This window comes from Crinia signifera, chromosome 2 (genome assembly GCF_055691185.1).
Source record: "Crinia signifera chromosome 2, ASM5569118v1, whole genome shotgun sequence".
Lineage (NCBI taxonomy): Eukaryota > Metazoa > Chordata > Amphibia > Anura > Myobatrachidae > Crinia > Crinia signifera.
Genome location: NC_139218.1, coordinates 360,230,428 through 360,249,711, shown reverse-complemented (window position 1 = coordinate 360,249,711; position 19,284 = coordinate 360,230,428). Strand labels below are relative to the sequence as shown.

Genomic DNA, 19,284 nt, shown 5'->3' with positions numbered 1-19,284 from the left:
CCTTTTGCATACGTATCGAATGCGATCCCATTCATTTCCCAAGGACATGAGAAATGCTTGTGGCAGCGATGACAATCTCCAGATCCCGTGCACATCGGATAGGAAGTAAATTGCTTAGGAAATCTTGTGAAAAAGGGCCTTATTTCCCTAGTCTGTGTATGGAGACCTTTACTTTATTATCATATATGTTAGAGTTTGCAACATTTGTATAAAATGCAGCAGTTACAGGCAGGTGTCTTTTATTGGATGTATTGCTTGAACTGTGTATGGCGCTGCAGAACCCTTGTGCTGACTTATAGAGAAAAATAATAATAATTTAGGATGCCTCAGTATGAAGTATCACTGTGTGAGATCCCTGGCAGCTACATTTGTCATTGTTGCCTAGTTGTGCAAGAATGAAGTTAGAATTATTATTTCTTGACCAAGAAGCTGACACTTTGTTTTGTTGCTGCGTTGGACACAAGATGATAATGGCTATTTGGTGTGATGTGTACATTTGGGTGTGGGTGAGGAATTGCCTCAGCAGCATTAGCCTCACTGCTGCTGCTGCTGCTGCCGGTGATACTTGTCTTGAACCACACACAATCACAAACCGCTATTCACAATCACTCCCTCGTCTCTCACACACAACACCGTGACGCCATTCTCTTACGCCATTGGCCAGAGCGCGCCTCACACTGTCTTTCCATTGGTTGCTGTCAACGTCAATCGTACTCCGGGGGTTTAGCGTAGAAAGAGTAGTCCCGTTTTCTGCAGTGATTGGAGGGTGACGTAGCGTACCCGGACAAGCCACGCCCCCTCCGCCTTGTGTGATCGGCCAGCAGCAGCCTCCGCCGTGTGCTGGGTACACAGTGATGATGGGGAGAGCTGGGATTATCCGGGGGGCGGACACTGCCGCTGCCTCCTCAGACCAGCTGCTGGACCGCTAGCCCTCCCTGCAAGCGGGAGACCTCGGCCGGGGACGGAGCAACTGCCTGTACGGTGTGTTTCCCCCTAACCCCACATCAGCAGCAGCATAGAGCTGAGAAGAGGGCGCCCTCCATCCCTAGCAAGGTCGCCTGTCCATTAATCCCCCTCCCTGGGGACCAGTTGGGGGTGGGACTGTTACTAATGCAGCCACACTAAGGCCTCTGGCTAGCAGCATCTTTCTGCATGCACTGCCCTGCTGTATTGTACAATGCCCCAAGTAGCCTGCATCATTGTTCTGCACACATGCTGGTGTGTCTGCTGCTGCTGCCCTGGGAGCACATCCTCACACTACTTCTACAATGCTAAACTGTGTGTGTGTGTGTGTGTGTGTGTGTATGTATATATATTGTGTGTGTATTGTATACACTGGTAGATTGCATGATCTCACCCTCTAGGGTGCTACTGATATAGAAATGTTATGAGCTATTATGTATGTATTTATTAATGTATTGTACACAGTCAGATTGCATAAAAATATGCCAGTGTGTAGGACTATACACCCATTGATGTATTGTACATCGGTAGATTGCATGCTTTGGGGTGGATCCCATTAGGTCCGATGAGTGCGAGGTGCAATTCGGTTGGCGGTTTTATGCGTTTAAACTTTGAAAATGGCACCCGAATTAAGCCCATCTAGCACCCTTCGATGGTCTGAATTCGCTTAAATTTGCTCGCACCCCTGTGAGCTCTTTTAAGCAAATAAGTCCGCCGTAAAGTGCTTCCGCACAAAATATGATCGACCCCTTTAACTCTCTAGTCTTTGGGGTCACTCCTATTATTTGCTGATGCAAAAACAGCAGCATTTAGCTGCAACCGGAATTTGCACAAAAGTGCTTGCTGCTTCATAGGTCACTGGACAATTGTGAGTGAATTCAAGCTGAAACCAGCCTCCGAAGGGTGCAAAATCGGATGTCTTTGCGGGCGTTTAAACGCTGGGTCAATGGCTGCAAATTACTAGTATCAAGTGTGTGTGTGTGTGTGTGTATATATATATATATATTCTAATCTAAAATATTGTTTTATGCAACTGTTCTCTTTATATTGGCAAATAAGTGTGCTGTTAATGCTTGTGAGATGCTGCTAGCAGCTTCATGCAGTGGGACATGCTGCTATAGGGAATAAGAGGCAGGCATGCTACCCAACCAGGTAAGTGAGCCATGGTCTCTGTGAGTCAGATGGGCCATGGTCACTTCTCCACAGTGTGTCCTCAGGAATGCATCTGTCCCCTCACCCTGCTGTGCATTGTTGCAGTCCATGCTAGTTGTTCAGCTGTCCTATCTGTCAGCCTCTTTGGCAAAGATCACATCTCTGCAGCCCTTGTAGTGTGACATGATGCTCTGTATAGATTCTGGCTAGCTATTTGTGTTGCTGAACTGGGGAGTGAGAAGCTTATTCTTGTCCTTTGGTAGGATAAAAACAGTTTTCTATCTGAAAAGCTGGGTCTGTAGTACTGCTAATGCATAGTTCTGCTCCCATATTTACATGTGTGTTCCCTTATGGTAAGCCAAAGACTGGGTGAGGGAGAAACAGTGGAGAAGGGAGACAGTTTTATTTACTGACCATTGTTTGTATAGTGCGCACACATTATGCAGCACTTTACAGAGAATATCAGCCATTCACAACCGTCCCTGCTCCAGCATACAATCTATGGGCCTTATTCAGCATCAAATTGCTAAAAATCGCAATGTGCGTCTACGCGCACAAGCTATGGCTTATACTGCAGTCCGCAATGCAGGTATCTGCACCACCTGGGGGGTGGGGTTGTGGCAGCTGCATGATGACCCCAAAAATGGCAGCTCTGTGACTGGCTTTGCAGCTAAGCCGTGTAGCACGGGTGCTCCCCTTAATGTGCACGCACAATAGCTATGTAAATTTTGCAAATGCATCGTGGGCAGGGACCCAGCCTCATGCAAGGTACCGCCAGCCGGTGTAGTTTTGAGAAACTTTGCAAAGCTACAAGTGAAGCTGAATGTGGCCTTATGTTCCCTACCACATGGACACACAGGAGAGAATCAATTGTTTTTGGGCACGTGTAAGTAATGGAAGCCCAACGGACTATATAGGTGCCCTTTATTTATTACATTTGGCAATTTGAGCGCCTCAAAGCCTAAAGTTGAACAGGAGCTGTGGGAACCCATTTCGGTTCAATTACCCCCACATGTACCCAGTTCATTTTTTAAGGCTAAAACCATTAAACCTAGCCTTTGGAGTGTGCATACTGTACTTGAAGAGCCCATGCAAACTTCACACAGATTGGGCCATGATCAGGAATTAATCTAATGTCCTCAGTGCTGAAAGACTAATGCTAACCACTATCCTACCTTTCCGATGGCCTTTCTCTCCTATGAGCCATTGTGCCTCAGACAATTGGGGAGTAAAGGGAGCTTTTTGGAAAGGGCTGGACGTTCTGATACCCAGAAGTGTGTTGTCTGTAGCGCAGGCATACCCAAACTATGGCCCTCCAGCTGTTGTAAAACTACAAGTCCCATCATGCCTGGCCTCAGTTTTGCTATTGGGGAATGCTAAAACTATGACAAGGCATGCTGGGATGTGTAGTTTCACAACAGCTGGAGGGCCACAGTTTGGGCATGCCTGCTGTAGCCCGTCGTTTGTTTGTTTTGTTTCGTTTCTTATTGTCCCTGCGATATGGTGGTGAGAGGACACAGATGTTCAACATGAAAAAAAATAGAATAAAGACATTAGCTTGATCTCTGGGCAATGGCCTGCTGAGTTTTTGGAAGGATGTGTTCTGCCTGAGGCCATGTGTTGTTTGTTTGGGGAATAATTATCCTGGTTGCTCTCCTATTGTCAGCAGGGTGTCAAATATTCAGCAGTTTAAAGGTTAAATTTGGAACGGCTATTCCTGCCAGCAGGACTTGCATGGGATTCTGGGACGTCTGGCACAGAAAGGGTTCTGCATCACTACATATATGCAAGCAATTTGTGGAGCAAGCTGAAATCCTTTTGGTGAATGTATGTGGTGAGCAGGTGCACTCTATGGTTTGAGCATTGATCGCTCCCACAGAGTATCATTGCTGCTCCAACCTCACAAATCAGGGGAATTGAACTGAACACCGCAGATAAATCTGCCAAAAATGCAAGTTGTCAGAATGCAGAAATCAGTAGTATGCCATAAATATTTAATTTCCCAATCCATTACTTTTATGCTTCAAAGTGATTCTACTACAGAGAAATGTAAAATCAGACTGTTTATTGCTTGGCTGTTAATGCATTTATTTAAACATTGAAGTTGTGCGAAGGATTTATAGTACTTTTTTATTATTATTCCTTAGGGAAAGTGTAAATCATGATGCTTACTCTTAAATTATTCTCCACAGAGAGTGCGATGAATATAAACACTTCCTGGTGTTTGGATGATAGGAAAAACCTTCCATTATTACCAGAACACATTTAGTAGCGTTTTTATGGACAATTCTCACTCTGCAACGCTTTCAAATCCTATTATAACAGAACAACGTATTATTTGTTACTGATCCCTTGCAGACGCAGGCATGACTATGGCTACTTGGGGCGGGAGGCTGATGTCACATGACTTCAGCACCTGTCACATGACTTCAGCACCTGTCACATGACTTCAGCACCTGTCCCATTTTCAGCCATCTCCGTCCAGGATAAAAGTAAGTGTAGACTTACTTTAATCCACAAACAGAAAAAATTTGGTGAGCAACCCATAGAATATGGGGATTTTCTTGGTGGCGGGTGGGGGCTTCCGAAACAAGTTGGATAGGATGGTTGTATCTCACCAGCTGCTCAACATTTTTCAAAACGATCAGTGGATATTGGGCCTGATTCAGAGATGTATGCTTAAGGTGCATGCACACCAGCCAATATATCGGTGGGCAATAGGCCAGGGTGTACCATCAAAATATCTGTGAAGCGCGTTTATTATTTATTTTGTTTTTTGTGGGGGAGGGAGTGTCTGGACAGCTTACACAGCCTGGCCAAGCAAATGGCCACGGTGGTGATTTGAGGCACAGTCTACGTACGCTGCACTTGGGTCACAAATGAAATGCTAGATGTGTCGGTTCACATACTCAGTTTGCTTTTTGGTGGGCGGAACTGCAAAGCCGCTTGCGTGCAATTCCATTGCCTCAGAATCAGGCCCATTGCGCGTACCTTGAAGTGTGTATGACTTTCTGATCCTCTGTCCCACATTTCTGCTGATAACTTATTTAAAAAAACTCCTTTGTGACTGTTTTAGGACAGATAATCGTTTGGGTTGGAACTCTAATCTACACTGTATCAATTGGATATCCACAAGATTGTTTTCATCGTAAAACCGAACAAATAGTAAACAAAATCATCTGCACTAATGGCTAAGTATCACCTAGAACAGCGGTTCTCAAACTGTGGGTCCTGACCACAAAGTGGGTCCCCACGTTCTCAGCATGGATACACGACTCCATGTTGCTGACCATCAGGCTGATGACTTTTCTAATGTCAGTCAGTGATTCAAGGAGTCTGAACGATCTGTTGTATTGTCTGTTATTTTAGACTCCTCCCATCATTTTGTGCCTCCACAATGCTGCCATGTATGTGCTGTCTGCTGACTACACACGTGATGTGATGACCTTCTGCAGTCACTTACTGGGGTTCTGTCATTATTTTTATTATCTGATGGAGTCCCAGAGCAAAATAGTTTGAGTACTCCTGACCTAGAATGATCCTTTGTTTATGCCTATAAAACATCAGTACAGTATGTAGTGTTCATTCTAGCACCCGCTATCTTTGAAAACCCATGCAGTTCCTCTTCCCTGCCTGGGGTGTCGCTGTCTGCTGTGGTGTTTCTAGCACAGGTCTGGTTTGCATATCAGTGTTCATATACAGACCACACTGTGCTAGAAGCACTACAGCAGACAGCGACACCCCAGGCAGGAAAGAGGAACTACATGGGTTTGTATGTATGTGTGTGTGTGTGTCTCTCTATCCTATATAAATGTACTTTGCAAGGCAGCAGTTTTGTGTTTTTATATAATACTAGATGTCTGTTTAGCTACAAATATTATTAGAACTTCTTATCTTGTTTACACAATTTGATAGAAAATATAGTTCCAGTAAACCCAGATTTGTGTTCAGTTCTTTGTTTGGTGATCCATAAGGCATCCCCCGCTTGTAGGAAGTGGACGTCCCTCAGCTGGCTCACTGCTGTTTTGCATTACTCACCACATCTGATAATATAGCTGTAACGGTACTGGTTTCCTATCTGGGCGCCCGTCGCGGGCATCGCGGGTACATTTATGTATGGCCGCGACGCGACCGACGCGATGCCCGCGATTTCCCATTGAAACCAATGTTAAACTTGGAAATCGTGTCGGTCGCGTCGCGGCCGGCCATAAATGCACCCGCGATGCCCGCGACGCGATGCTCACGATTTCCCATAGGAATCAATGTAAAAAGCCGCGATGGACCCGATTTTACTGTTAAATGCCTCAATCCACCCGATTTGTCCATAGGAATCAATGTTAAATGGGCCACAGAGCCCATTAACCCTTAAATATCCCCCCCAAATTTTGACGCCACCCCACGATCGACGCCAACCCGAAGCGTGGCGAGCGGCGGCGGTACGCGTCCTCCGACCTTTTCATGCCCTACTATCCACTAGGGCGTGGTGTGAGAATATAATAGTGTGGCGAGCGCAGCGAGGGGACGCGGATACCTTCACAGTTATGCGCGTCCCCTCGCGGCCTTCACAGTGAAGGTATCCGCGTCCCCTCGCGGGGCTCGCTGCGCTCGCCACGTTTCGGGCTCGGTGGCTCGCTGCGCTCGCCACACTATTATATTCTCACACCACGCCCTAGTGGATAGTAGGTCATGAAAAGGTCGGAGGACGCGTACCGCCGCCCCTCGCGGGCTCGCTGCGCTCGCCACGCTTCGGGTTGGCGTCAATCGTGGGGTGGCGTCAAAATTTGGGGGGGACATTTAAGGGTTAATTGGGCCTAATTCAGGGTTATTATGGCCAAATCGGGTCAATTGAGCCATTTAACAGTGAAATCGCGGTCAATCAGCCTTTTTTAACATTGTTCCCTATGGGAAAATCGCGGTGATCGCGGTCATCGCGGGCATCGCGACCATCCAATTTTACCCGCGATGACCGCGATTTTTACCCCCGATCAACGCGATTTTGATCGTGGGCGCCCAGATAGGAAACAAGTACCGCTGTAACTGCCAATGTGGCATCCAGCAGATGTGTGTGGCTCAGCTTTGCTTTGCTAGGCAACTCTCTCTGTAAATATAGGCATTACAACTGAACTTGCTGTCACACAGGGTGTTAATGTATGCTCCGGTATAAATAATTTCTCTATTATTACCCATAAATTATATCAGCAAGTTATTCACAGTGCTGAACCAACAGTCTTCACTGAGGCACATCTGTGCTGAGTTTACAATTATTATTATTATTATTATTATTATTATTATTTACAGTTTCTTATATAGTGCAGCATATTCTATTGCGCTTTATAATTGGAAATATAATTTGACCACCACAAGCATACAGGGCCTTATTCTAGTTCACTCTTTCTGACAAAATCCTTCTTCGATGGACAAAACCATGTGCACTGCAGGGGGGCAGATGTTAAATGTGCAGAGATAATTAGATTTGGGTGAGTTATTTTGTTTATGTGCAGGGTAAATACTGGCTGCTTTATTTCTACACTGCAATATAGATATCACTTTGAAGTAAAACCCCACCCAAATCTAATTCTCTCTGCACAAGTAACATCTGCCCCACCTGCAGTGCACATGGTTTTGTCCATCGAAGAAGGATTTTGTCAGAAAGAGTGAACTAGAATAAGGCCCACAGTCTCTGTTGATGTCAATGGATGCTCATCCTGCTAGTTATGTTTAATCCATTAATCAGACACCCTCTTATAATGAGTGCATCTAGCTAGTACCTCTTGTACTTTGAGTACAATGGACCAGCTATATACTGCTCGGGTACCGGATGACGCTCTTACAGGGGGGATCCTGACAGTCAGTATCCCAATATGGGGATCCCGACATCGGGATACTAACCATCGGGGTCCCCCCTGTCAGAGCACCATACCGCACCCATACTGCTCTTGTTGGGTGATACGTTTTTTTTTTGTCGCTCCCATATGAGGTGGCCGGGGTATAATAATTTACTCAACCCTAGAGCTCTACTTTATGTGGCTTTCTGCTCACACTTCAGGAGGGAGTGTGCAGGAACACGCAATAACTTCAGCCTTGTGCCTTGTCGCCCAAATCATTTGAATAGGTTCTGGTCATTTTAGATAGGAATGATAAACAATTGAATTGTCCGCTTTGTGTTCACACAGACTCCCCCTGTTATGTCGCGTCAGCAGTCTGGGTCAGATTTGTTCATGAATCCCCCCCCCAACCTCCCTGAAAACAAACAGAACTCTACAAAGTGCTTTTACCAGGGAGTAATAGCGAGTAGTCGTGCAGTGCTGTCACTATTGATAATAGAGGTCCCATGCGCTCCCATTTTCCCACGGCATTCCTTTTTTTTGCCGCTGCTGGAAATGCTAAACTCCAAATGGTTGTTGTCATAGTGTTCTGGCTCATGCATCTTAATAGGGACAGACAAATGGGACCATTTTATTGCGTTTGACACACAAAAGAATTGCCTGTTTTAGCCCAAGAAAACTCCTTGTGGGGCTCAGGGCTCGGTGTACAGGAAGGTATAGGTTTGGATCTGTCTGGGCCACATGATAGTTTGGACAAACGATTACCAAGAAACAACTGTACAAATGTTTAATAAGATACAAAATAAAAGCCTTTGCTATAACTGCAAAATCACGTGACGCTATGGAGGGCGGGTATGATGGCTAGGGCAACGAAAAGTGCCAAAAGAAATCATTTTGGTCTTTACTTTCATTTTGTGAAATATTTGCGCTATTTTATCATTGCGTACGGTTTTTAAAGGGTGTGAATTGATTGACACTATTGGTTGACATGTTGAAAAGGTCGACGTGGAAACGGTTGACATGAGCTTTTTGGGGGGGGGGGGTCTATCGCTTCCCATCACATGGCTTGCTGCGTTTTCCATGGTGGTACTTGTGTATTATCACGGTGCCCACGATTTCCATCGTAGGGCATTGTACAACCCAAAAATTGGACCCGATTTTTAATTGTACAGCCACCCTGATGGGTGATTACTATGTTAAATGCCCCCCCAATTGTTAACGCCACCCCACTATCGACGCCAACCCGAAGCGTGGCGAGCGGCGGCGGTACGCGTCCTCCGACATTTTCATAACCCCACTATCCACGTCGGCGTGGAGTTGATTTTATATAGTGGCGAGCGGACGCGGATTACTTCACATGTATTCGGGCTCGGTGGCTTGCTACGCTCGCCAGACTATAATAAAGTCAACTCCACACCGACGTGGATAGCGTGGTATGAAAAGGTCGGAGGACGCATACCGCCGTGCTCACCACGCTTCGGGTTGGCGTTGATAGTGGGGGGGCATTTAACATAGTAATCACCCATCAGGGTGGGTGTACAATTAAAAATCGGGTATGATCGCGTCGCATTGCATGCCATTATAATGGCATGCGATGCGCCGCGATATAAAAATTGTATAGTCGGCTCTTAAAAGCCTGAAATCGGGTCCCATCGTATACCTTAATTAGTGGTATACGATGCGACCGGATGGGCGCCGTGATAGTACACAAGTACCGCCATGGCTTCAGGAACGGTGTCTCACTGCGCTCAGTGCACTATTATATTCTCCATCTATGAACAAGTCGCTTTTTTAAAATCAGGAATCATGTCGACCTTTGGCCTGTCGATCAATAGTGGTCAACCCGTTCACTTTTGACCTTTATACTTTTGACCTATTGACCACATACCTTTCCTAAATGTCTTCCACACATTCCTGGAATTTCAAGGGCAATGAATGTAGCGATACAAACTAGCATATTGTGATCCAGCTGACTGTGGTGCAGTGATGCAACAGGAAGCTTTGGTGGTGCATCATTGGAATCCAGCTGATTGGTTGCTGTGAGAGATCCTCAAAATATCTGCTACAAATGAGAGCATAGCTCATAGCGACTGTTCTTTTAGTATAAATAAATACAAATGCAGCCAGGTCAATTAATTGGAAGTCTAGTTAAATATTGCACCCATAAAAAAAGTACAGTCGCTGTGAGCGGCACTGGTGTTTTTTACTGGATATTTCGAGGAGATCTCACAGCAACGGTGGCACTAAACGGGTTGATAAAAGGTTGTCTTGACAATTTTCACCCCTAATTCAGGCCTATAGTACAGTGGGAAATCTTAAAACAGTTCACTCTTTCTGACAAATTCCTTCTTAGATGGACAAAACCATGTGCACTGCAGGGGGGCAGATATAAAAGTTACAGAGTTTGGGTGAGTTATTTTGTTTCTGTGCAGGGAAAATACTGACTGCTTCAGTTTTACACTGCAATATAGATCTCACATTGAACTAAAACCCCACCCAAATCTAACTCTCTCTGCACATGTTACATCTGCCCCACCTGCAGTGCACATGGTTATGTCCATCTAAGAAGGAATTTGTCAGAAAGAGTGAACCAAAATAACCCCCATAGTCCCAGACTGATACCTTGGCATATGTTGGTGCTGTTGTATATAGAGCGGTGTTATCTAAATAAAGTTTGTAGGCCAGGCCAATGGTTGAAATGTGCTTATTGACAATATAGGGCGGACTGTGGAACAATATTGTGCTGTTCATTTGACATATTTTGTAAGCCTGCCCCCACTACAGTACATAGAACACCCCTTATGGCTTTGCACACACTATTTTACAACCCCTAGCTTCTATTGTGGTAATGAATCCTAAAATCTTGGAGAGCATTCTTCCAGTCTGGTGAGGGGTTAGGTTTCTAGTTACAGAAGATGTGTCTGACTCACTGGTCTCCTCTGTACACTTCTGACTCCTCCCTTTTCCCAAAAAGCAGTGATTGATTTTTTTATGTTTTGAATTGCTAGGTTTCCGGATGGCTCATTAATTATTTTCACTATGGCTGTTAATAATTCATTGGCGGTGTCTGTTTCATCGCTCCTGACTCTTGCTCTGTCAAGCCCTTCTTATTGGAAAACTTGATCTGAAATTTGTCTGATTTAAATAGCAAATTAAATCACAAATCCTATTGTGTGTAATGTTTTCAGGAATTTCTCAGTACAGTTTACTTAGCTAAAAAAAATTTTTTTTTTTATCCGCAATTTCAGTGTGTATGTTTGTTTATTAAAATCTTGGTGAGTCACTTGTGTCTGTGAGCTTTTATGCAGTTTAAACTAGCATAAGCTTAATCTTCAAAACAAGACCAGTGTGTTTTTGGGGGGGAATTCAACAATTTTTGATGCTCCTGAAATCCCATATAAAGGGACTGAAATAGGGGGCGCTAGTCAGTTTTTTTTTTCATAGTGCTTCTTACGCCCAAAGGTGCCAGGTTTAACCTGCTTAAAACGGCAAAACCCCGTGTAGTGTAATTTGGCTACCTACTAGCTCACTGTCCTCAAATTTCTTATAGCTAGCAACAGGGGTGTAGTATAAGGTGTGGACGTCGGGATCCCGACTGGCCGGACCCAGACAGCATGGTGAGCGCAACTATGCCCCTTGCGGGCTTGCTGCGCTCACCACACTGCGGGCACGGTGGCTCGCTATGCTCGCCACCTATTCTATTCTCCCTCTATGGTGGTCGTGGACCCCCACAAGGGAAAATATCGGGTGGCCGTCGGGAACCTGGCTGTCTGTGTTTTGACAGTCGGGATCCCGATGTCGGGTGAATGCCTGTCGGGATCCCGACTGTCGGGACCCCATCCGGCACGCAGCAACAGGGGCTGCCAGAAGAATTGTCAGCGCCGGCAGAACGCATGCCCATAGTGTAGAAAAAGTGAGTTGCTGCCAACGGGCACCCTTTCATCAGTTGAATCCCCCTGTCCCCCCAATATGTGTACAGAGTTTGCAGATAAGGTAGGAATATGCTAATGTTAGAGGCAGATTTATTAAGCCTTTATTAAGTAGAAAACCACTCGGAATCATTCATCATCAAATGTTCCCTCCTGTTTGCAGCTAGACTTACTCGGTGCTGCGATGGCCATGGGGAGATGGAGGCCATTGCTGACATCAGCGGCCCACCCTTCCAATGGCTGGGCAACGCCTGCGTTTTTAGGCGGCGCTCCCGGTAGAAGCTGCCTACAAACGCAAACCGGCTGTCAATCATTTTGCGAACACATAGCGATGGGTAGCCATTGGTTGGCTTTGTTCACAAGAAGACCCAGCAAATGCGCACAGCATACCATGCACGGTCATTCGATGATAATGGCTTGGGATGTGAATTTGCAGCCCAGTGGATGGGGCTGAATTAGCCCTTTTAGGCCTAAATGGTGTAATAGCTCTTAGTATTAATCGTAAGATTTCGTTTATTTTTTTTTGTGTGAGTGATTTTACAATTGCTCAGTAAAAACAATTTACTAATCAATTGTTCACTGTTAACCGACCTGCCTTTAGCGTTGCAGATGTAGCCTATTCTTTAGGTTGTTACATGGGTTTAGGGCAGAATGCCAGGTAGTGTTTTAGCAATCATATCAGGGAAAGGGGAAGGGAAGTTTTGCCTCTGCACAAGTCTCACTGTAATGTTCTAAGAAAATTATTTGAATTTATTAGGTTCCACAATAACAGGAATAATTGATACTAAACGTATCACTTTTGTTTGATAGTGGAGGTGCTCCCTAGAGCGTACCTAGATGCAAGTAAAGAGGAAAGAAAAGGGGGCACAACTTGTTGTTTTTATCAATTTATAAAAATGAACCTTTATTGAAGTATTTAATTAAAATATGGAGATAAAAGGGATTTCTTTGACAAGACAACAAAAATGTGTGAGTTAAAATAGAAGTGCCCTTGCTTCAAATATGGTCTGGAGCAGAGGTGCCCAATGAAAGTGATAGCGTACTAGCGAAAATATCACCTTGCAGGTAGCTAGTGTTCCCGCTAGGCTGTTTTAGCGGGGCGCTGATCCCTGCCCGATTTTTACAGGGCAAAATGCGCCCTGCCCTGCTAGCAGCGCCCCGCTAAAACAGCGTGGTGCCTGCCCTGGTTGTGTGCACGGGGAAGCGCAGCGCCGCCTTAGACGGCGATTCCCCGGCAGCACGGTAACTTCGGCGGTGCCGGGCCCGCCTCCTTTACTGACGGCGCTGACCGGGCCCGCCCCTTTTGTGGCGTTGCGGCCCGCCCCTTTTCGTGACGTTGTGGCCCGGGACCGCCCACAATTGTGACGTCGGCGGGCCCGGTCCGCCCCCCTTGCACTGACGCCGTGCAGCAGCGCCCTGCCCGCCCTCATTTCTAGAGGGAACACTAGTAGTGTGTACTTAGTGCTATAAAGTTATTCTTATTCTGTTTAATCAAGTATCAGGTAGAGTAGAAGAAACACTGTTATTAGTAATATCTGTTGTAACCGTTTTTTATGTAAATGTTGCGATTTCACCCTCAGTGCAGTGTTTTATCTCTTTCCACACAAATGGCTTTATTATGAGCCAATAAATGAGAATACACGACACTTAATTGGATGATCTCCTTAGCTGATTGGGTGTGGTACAGGGGTCCGACAGTCAGGATCCAGACAGTCATTAGCCCGACGTCGGGATCCTGACTGGCCGGACTCAGACAGCATGGCGAGCGCAACAAAGCCCCTTGCGGGCATGGTGGCTCGCTACGTGAGCCACCTATTCTATTCTCCCTCTATGGGGGTCGTGGACTCCACGAGGGAAAATAGCCGACGGCTGCCGGGAACCCTTCCGGCACCCAGCTGATTGTCCTGTAAATAGCAATATACACAGTGTGTAATAGGAATAATCACATTTATTTAGCACCAAGACACACAGTCAGAAGATACATTAACTTTGAATCTGCTCACTGGTTTGAATATCAGAGTAAGCAGGATAAATGAGACAAATTAATTGATAATTGCATCAGTACAATACATGGTTGTTAATCGATTATCCGTTTATTTTTTATACGGACATAATGGGTAACTAACTCTGATGTTCTTACTTGTTATAGATAACTAGGTGATTCATCGCGCCCTACGGGCGCTCTTCACACCGGCGTAAGGGGCTACGCCCCTTAATTTGTGCAGCTTCTGCCAGTGGGTGAGGGTCCAGCGTTGCAGCACAGAAATACAGGAGTCAGTGTCTCCTCCGACTGGGTGGGAGTTAGGGTGCATGAGAGCAGGAGGCTGGGCGGTAATGCATGATAGGGGAATGTGGGCAACACAGGGTGAGCGGGTCTCCACTGGCGGAAGTTACGGGGCAGGAGAACAGGAAGCAGGGCAGTGTCCTCCCACATTGATGGCAAAAGTATTCAACATCGGCCATAAACCATCGATTATTTGAAAATCATTGATGGTCGATGGGCATCCCTAGAACTGGAGGAGGGTGGGGGACAGTATGCAGCTCCCGGCAGTGGGTGAGCGTCTCCTCCCACTGGGAGGGAGTGAGCGTGCATGAGAGCAGGAGGCTGTATAATAGTGGTATGTGGGCAAGACATTGATAAAAGTTGTGGCGCTGGTGCAGAGGGCAGTGGGGAAACCTGCAGTGCGGCAGCCAGGGCCGGATTTCCCACCTAGGGGCGGTACCTGCTTGTGGTGGTACAGGATCCCCCATTGTCACAGGGGTACGTGAAATGCGGGAGCGGGGGCCACGGTGGTCCGCTGGGGGGTGGAATTGCCGGAAGGGGGTCTGGGGGTCTGCAAATTGCGGGAGGGGGGGTGGTGTGTGGGGATCCGCGGTTAGCGGGAGGGGGGGGGTCCGCAAATCGTGGGCGGGGGCGCGGGGGGGCTTGAATCGTGGGAAGGGGGGTCCGCAAATTGCGGGAGGGGGGTTGTCGGGGTTAGTGAATTGCGGGAGGGGGGGTTGCGGAGGTCTGTGAATTGCGGGAGGGGCGCGTGGGGTGCCGTGAGTCAAGGGGGGGTGGTGCGGGGGTCCGTGAATCACGGGAGGGGTCATGAATCGCAGGAGGGGGGGGTCGTGGGGGGGCTGCGAATCGCAGGAGGGGGGGGTGTGGGGGGTTGCCGTGAATTGCATGAGGGGGGCGTGAATCAAGGGAGGGTGGGCGCAGGGGGGTGGTGCGGGGGTCCGTGAATCACGGGAGGGGGGGTCGTGGGGGGGGTTCCGAATCGCAGGAAGGGGGGTGCCGTGAATTGCGTGAGGGGGGCATGAATCGCGGGAGGGGGGGGTCCCCGAATGTGTGAATTACGGGGCGGTCGCAAATCGCGAGAGGTGCCGAGGGGGCCCGCAAATCGCGGGAGGGGGGCGCTACGGGGGGTTTCGTGAATCGCGGGAGGGGGGGTCGTGGGGGGTTGCGAATCGCAGGAAGGGGGGTGTGGGGGGTGCTGTGAATTGTGTGAGGGGGGCATGAATCGCGGGAGGTGGGGTCCCCGAATGTGTGAATTAGGGGGCGGTCGCAAATCGCGAGAAGTGCAGTGGGGGCCCGCAAATCGCGGGAGGGGGGCGCTACGGAGGGTTCCGTGAATCGCGGGAGGGGGCGGCACGAATTGCGGGAGGGGGGTCGCAAATCACAGTAGGGGGGGGTGCCGTGAATCGCGGAAGGGGGGGTCGTGGGGTGCCCTTTTAATGCCGGGAGGGGGGGTTGCAGGGGTCTCGCGAATTGCGGGAGGGGAGGATGCAGGGGTCCTGCGAATCGCGGGAGGGGGCTCGCGGGAGGGAGGGGTCGCTGGGGTCCCGCGATTTTAGGGAGGGTCGCAGGGGTCCCGCGTTTCGCGGGAGGGGGTGGTCGGGTCTGGGACGGATATTAGACAGCACTTACATCGACAGCACTTACATCGACACCATTAGTTCGACAGCTCAATAGGTCGACATACCATTAGGTCGACAGCTCATTAGGTCGACACTGCCATTAGATCGACATGGGTTTTTTCACTGTTTTTTTGGGCCGAAATGTCGACACAGTCGACATGGACAGTTTGAAGTGTACCGCAGCCGCTTGCTGCGCTCGGCACACTATTTTATTCTCCCACCACGCCCTAGTGGATAGTAGGGCATGAAATACCGCCTGTCGGCACATGTCGGCTCAATAAACAGTGAAAAAACCCATGTCGACCTTTTGACTGTCGACATAGACACTGTCGACCTAATGGCAGTGTCGACCTAAAACATGTCGACCTAATGAGCTGTCGACCAAATGAGCTGTTGACATAATGACATGTCGACCTAATGGTATGTCGACCTAAAACCATGTCGACCTATTGAGCTGTCGAACTAATGGTGTCGATGTAATGGCTGTCGATGTAAGTGCTGTCTAACAATAGTCCGGATACCGGGGTGGTCGTGGGGGTCCCGCGAATCACGGGAGGGGGGGTTCGCGGGGGTCCCGTGAATCACGGGAGGGGGGGTTCGCGGGGGTCCCGAGACTCGCGGGAGGGTGGAAAGTGGGGGTCCCGCGAATCGCGGGAGGGGGGGTGCGGGGTCCCGCGAATCGCGGGAGGGGGGGTGCGGGGTCCCGCGAGTCGCGGGGGGGTCCCGCAAATCGCGGGAGGGGGGGGTCGCGGGGGGTCCCGCGAATCGCGGGAGTCCCGGCAGAGGGTAGGGATGTGCAGGAGTAATGGTGGATGGTGGCTGTGGAGTAATGGTGGATGGTGGGCGTGTACTGTAGCCCTGGCTGGGCGGGGGGAGGTGATGTCAAGGGGGTGGAACGTTAGACACATGAAAGTGAAACTGTTCTACACAGGAACGTTCTCCACAGGGGTTGAGTGACAGATCTGGCTAAATATATAAGAGATGTGCCAAGTTATTGCACCTTGTTTAAACACATGATTTATATCAAATCAATTGCATTAGATGGCCCATGGAAGCATTTTGGTAGCAATAATAGGAAAAAATAGGGGAGAGAAAAAGGAAAGAGTCTCCTTTAAAATCTGCTGCTGCTTGCAGAGGAATGCACCTGTACCAATGTAGCAAGTGAGCGAGTGCATGCAGATTTTATTTCTCGCCTATTTAAGGAGTAAGGGGGCTTCTGCTGTTGGGGCTCAGTGTATAGGACCACACTAGGTCCTTGCAGGAAAGAGCCACACATAATTGCCCCAATGAGCGTGCCCTGAAGGGTTTTATGAGTTTGAAGAAACTCAGGGAGCCCGAGGTGTGCTCCCACCACCACCAGTGCTGTGCCTAAACACGTGCAAAGGGGGCAGCCGTACGAACGTTTGGACCCTCTCCCAAAGGAGAAAGGCCCCATGGTTCCCCTAACCCCCCTCAACCATAAGGCCGAGGAAGGGAAAAAAGCGATCGGTGGGTCCTCTTCGCCGAAGCTCAGAGAGACCCGCTTTTCCTCCACCCATGGAAGGGTTTTGGACGGTGGGTCCTCCGCACCCGAAGGTTTGGAGAGACCCGCTTAGGCTTCCCTCCGCCTTGCGGCTCGGGGTTGCCCTCGAGGGGACCGGGACTCTCCCCAAAAGGTGAAGAGTCCCAGCCACGTTTGGGGAACGGAAGGCCCGTTAGGGACAGCCGCACTACCCAAATCAAAAAAACGTGACAAACTAACGAAAAACGTGAAGTGCTCAAAAGTGCAAATCAAAGAAATAAATAAAAGAGGCCCTAGCCAGAAGGCCGGGGTGGGGGTGTAAAAAATTGTCCTACCCCATCCAAAAGGACGAGGTAAGGACGTGTAGCCTAACCTAGAGGGAAGTGCGCAGTGTGTGTGCCATTCAGTGCATGGTGCTGGACATCACCAGTGCAAATCAGGCACCCCCGAGTTTCCCCGGGGGCACAGTGCAGCCTCGGGCTCCAGGCAGCCGACCCTTCAGCGTCCGACCAAGCTTTTCTCTGTCTCACCAGCAGGCATTTTCCAGCCCCCGGCATGGGAATGGGTACTCCACTGGGCTTTTCGAAAGACTCCCTTAGGGGCTGCACCCCCCTCGGAAGAGCAATCTACTCAGTCCCAGTGTTTCTCCGCTCCCAGGGTTAAGATACTAGGCTGAGCTTTTCGCTGTGCCCAGGCTGGTGGTTAGCCAACCTGGACCAATCTACTCGGTCTCAGCTTTTCTCCGCTCCCTGGGAATGGATACTAGACTGAGCCTTTCGCTGACTCATCCTTCGGGGGCTACGAACCCCGTCAAGAGAGTCAATCTACTAGGCCCAGTGTTTCTCCCCCCCTCTTACCAGTGGATTTACGGAAACAACACCTCCTACCAAAGGCAGAGGTGAAGATACTCAGTGAGACTTTTCACTGCTCCCGGGAAAAAACAGAGGGGTCCCACACCCTCCGCCCATCAGAGCAGCTACTCAGTCCCACCTTTCTCTATTCTCTGCCAGAGGCCAGTCCATACCCACTGATAAGAACAGATACTACACTTGATCTTAGCCAAAAGGCCGAGAAGCGTTTTATAGAGTAGTTGTAAGAGGTAATCCCCCTACTTGCCACAGATGCTGCTTTTCACCCACTTGCCTGTGGTGTAGGTGGGAAATGAGCGATCTTTAGGCAAGGGAGGAAGAACCAGAAAATAGGAGACAACGAATAGTCTTCCTGAAAGTGAAAAATGATTATAGGGCAGGGTTGCCTATCCCCCCCCCCGGAATGGCTCCCGAAAATCGGGTCCCCCTCCCGGCCCCCCGGGTCATGGGGACCCCCACTGTGCTGCCCAATCGCGGCCATGTTATCCCTACCCGTGATTTTGGCAATTTTACATCAGGGGGTGGGGCTTAATGACGTCGCGCCCAAAACCCCCTTCCCCCGAACGGCTGCTGAAAGTTGTCAACCCTGTTAGGGAATGCTTCTATAAATATGAACAATCAAAGAGTGTGTTTGTTTATTTCTGCATATTCTTGCCAGGGGCAATATTTCTTGTACATATATAATCTTTATACGTGAACATTAATCACGTGCGCTGTTGAGAGGGACACAATGGGCGGTATTCAATGAGCCTGATTCGCCATGTTTTTATGGCAAATTTGTGCTGTTTGGCGAATTTTGGACTAAAACGGTGAATCACCCTATTCAATGACCACATGGCGAATACATTTGAAGGTTTTTTTCGCCATGATTCACCGAGTAGCAATCGCTATCTTTTGATGGAGAAGTGGAATGTGAACTTTTAAAATAAAGTGTTTTGTTTTTTACATTTGGTGTAAAAAAATCAGGAATTTTATTCTGAGGAGGGGCATGCTACTTTTATTCATGTGCTGTAAGCACATGAATATATATTTAATTTAAAAAAATATATATATTTTTTTTTTACACAGCAGCCAGCAGGGGGCGCCGGAGCCGAGCCACTCATTACATATTCATATATTCACTGCACCCGATCGTTACGATC

At 48.4% G+C, this 19,284-nt stretch overlaps 1 protein-coding gene and 1 pseudogene across 3 annotated transcripts in view; one reads left to right on the top strand and one right to left on the bottom strand.

Annotated features, from left to right (window-relative positions):
• The first annotated feature begins 782 nt into the window (after window positions 1-782).
• The window catches only part of WASF3 (WASP family member 3), a 44,252-nt gene continuing 25,750 nt past the window's right edge, over window positions 783-19,284 (top strand). Inside the window, exon 1 of one of the 3 annotated variants that reach the window (XM_083169879.1) lies at window positions 783-976. The gene's annotated coding sequence lies outside the window, so the exon portion shown is untranslated. Of the gene's footprint in view, window positions 1,054-19,284 lie in introns of all 3 variants that reach the window. The other 2 variants (XM_083169880.1, XM_083169878.1) reach the window with 2 other exon arrangements.
• Window positions 18,217-18,352, bottom strand: LOC146060884 (U2 spliceosomal RNA; annotated as a pseudogene).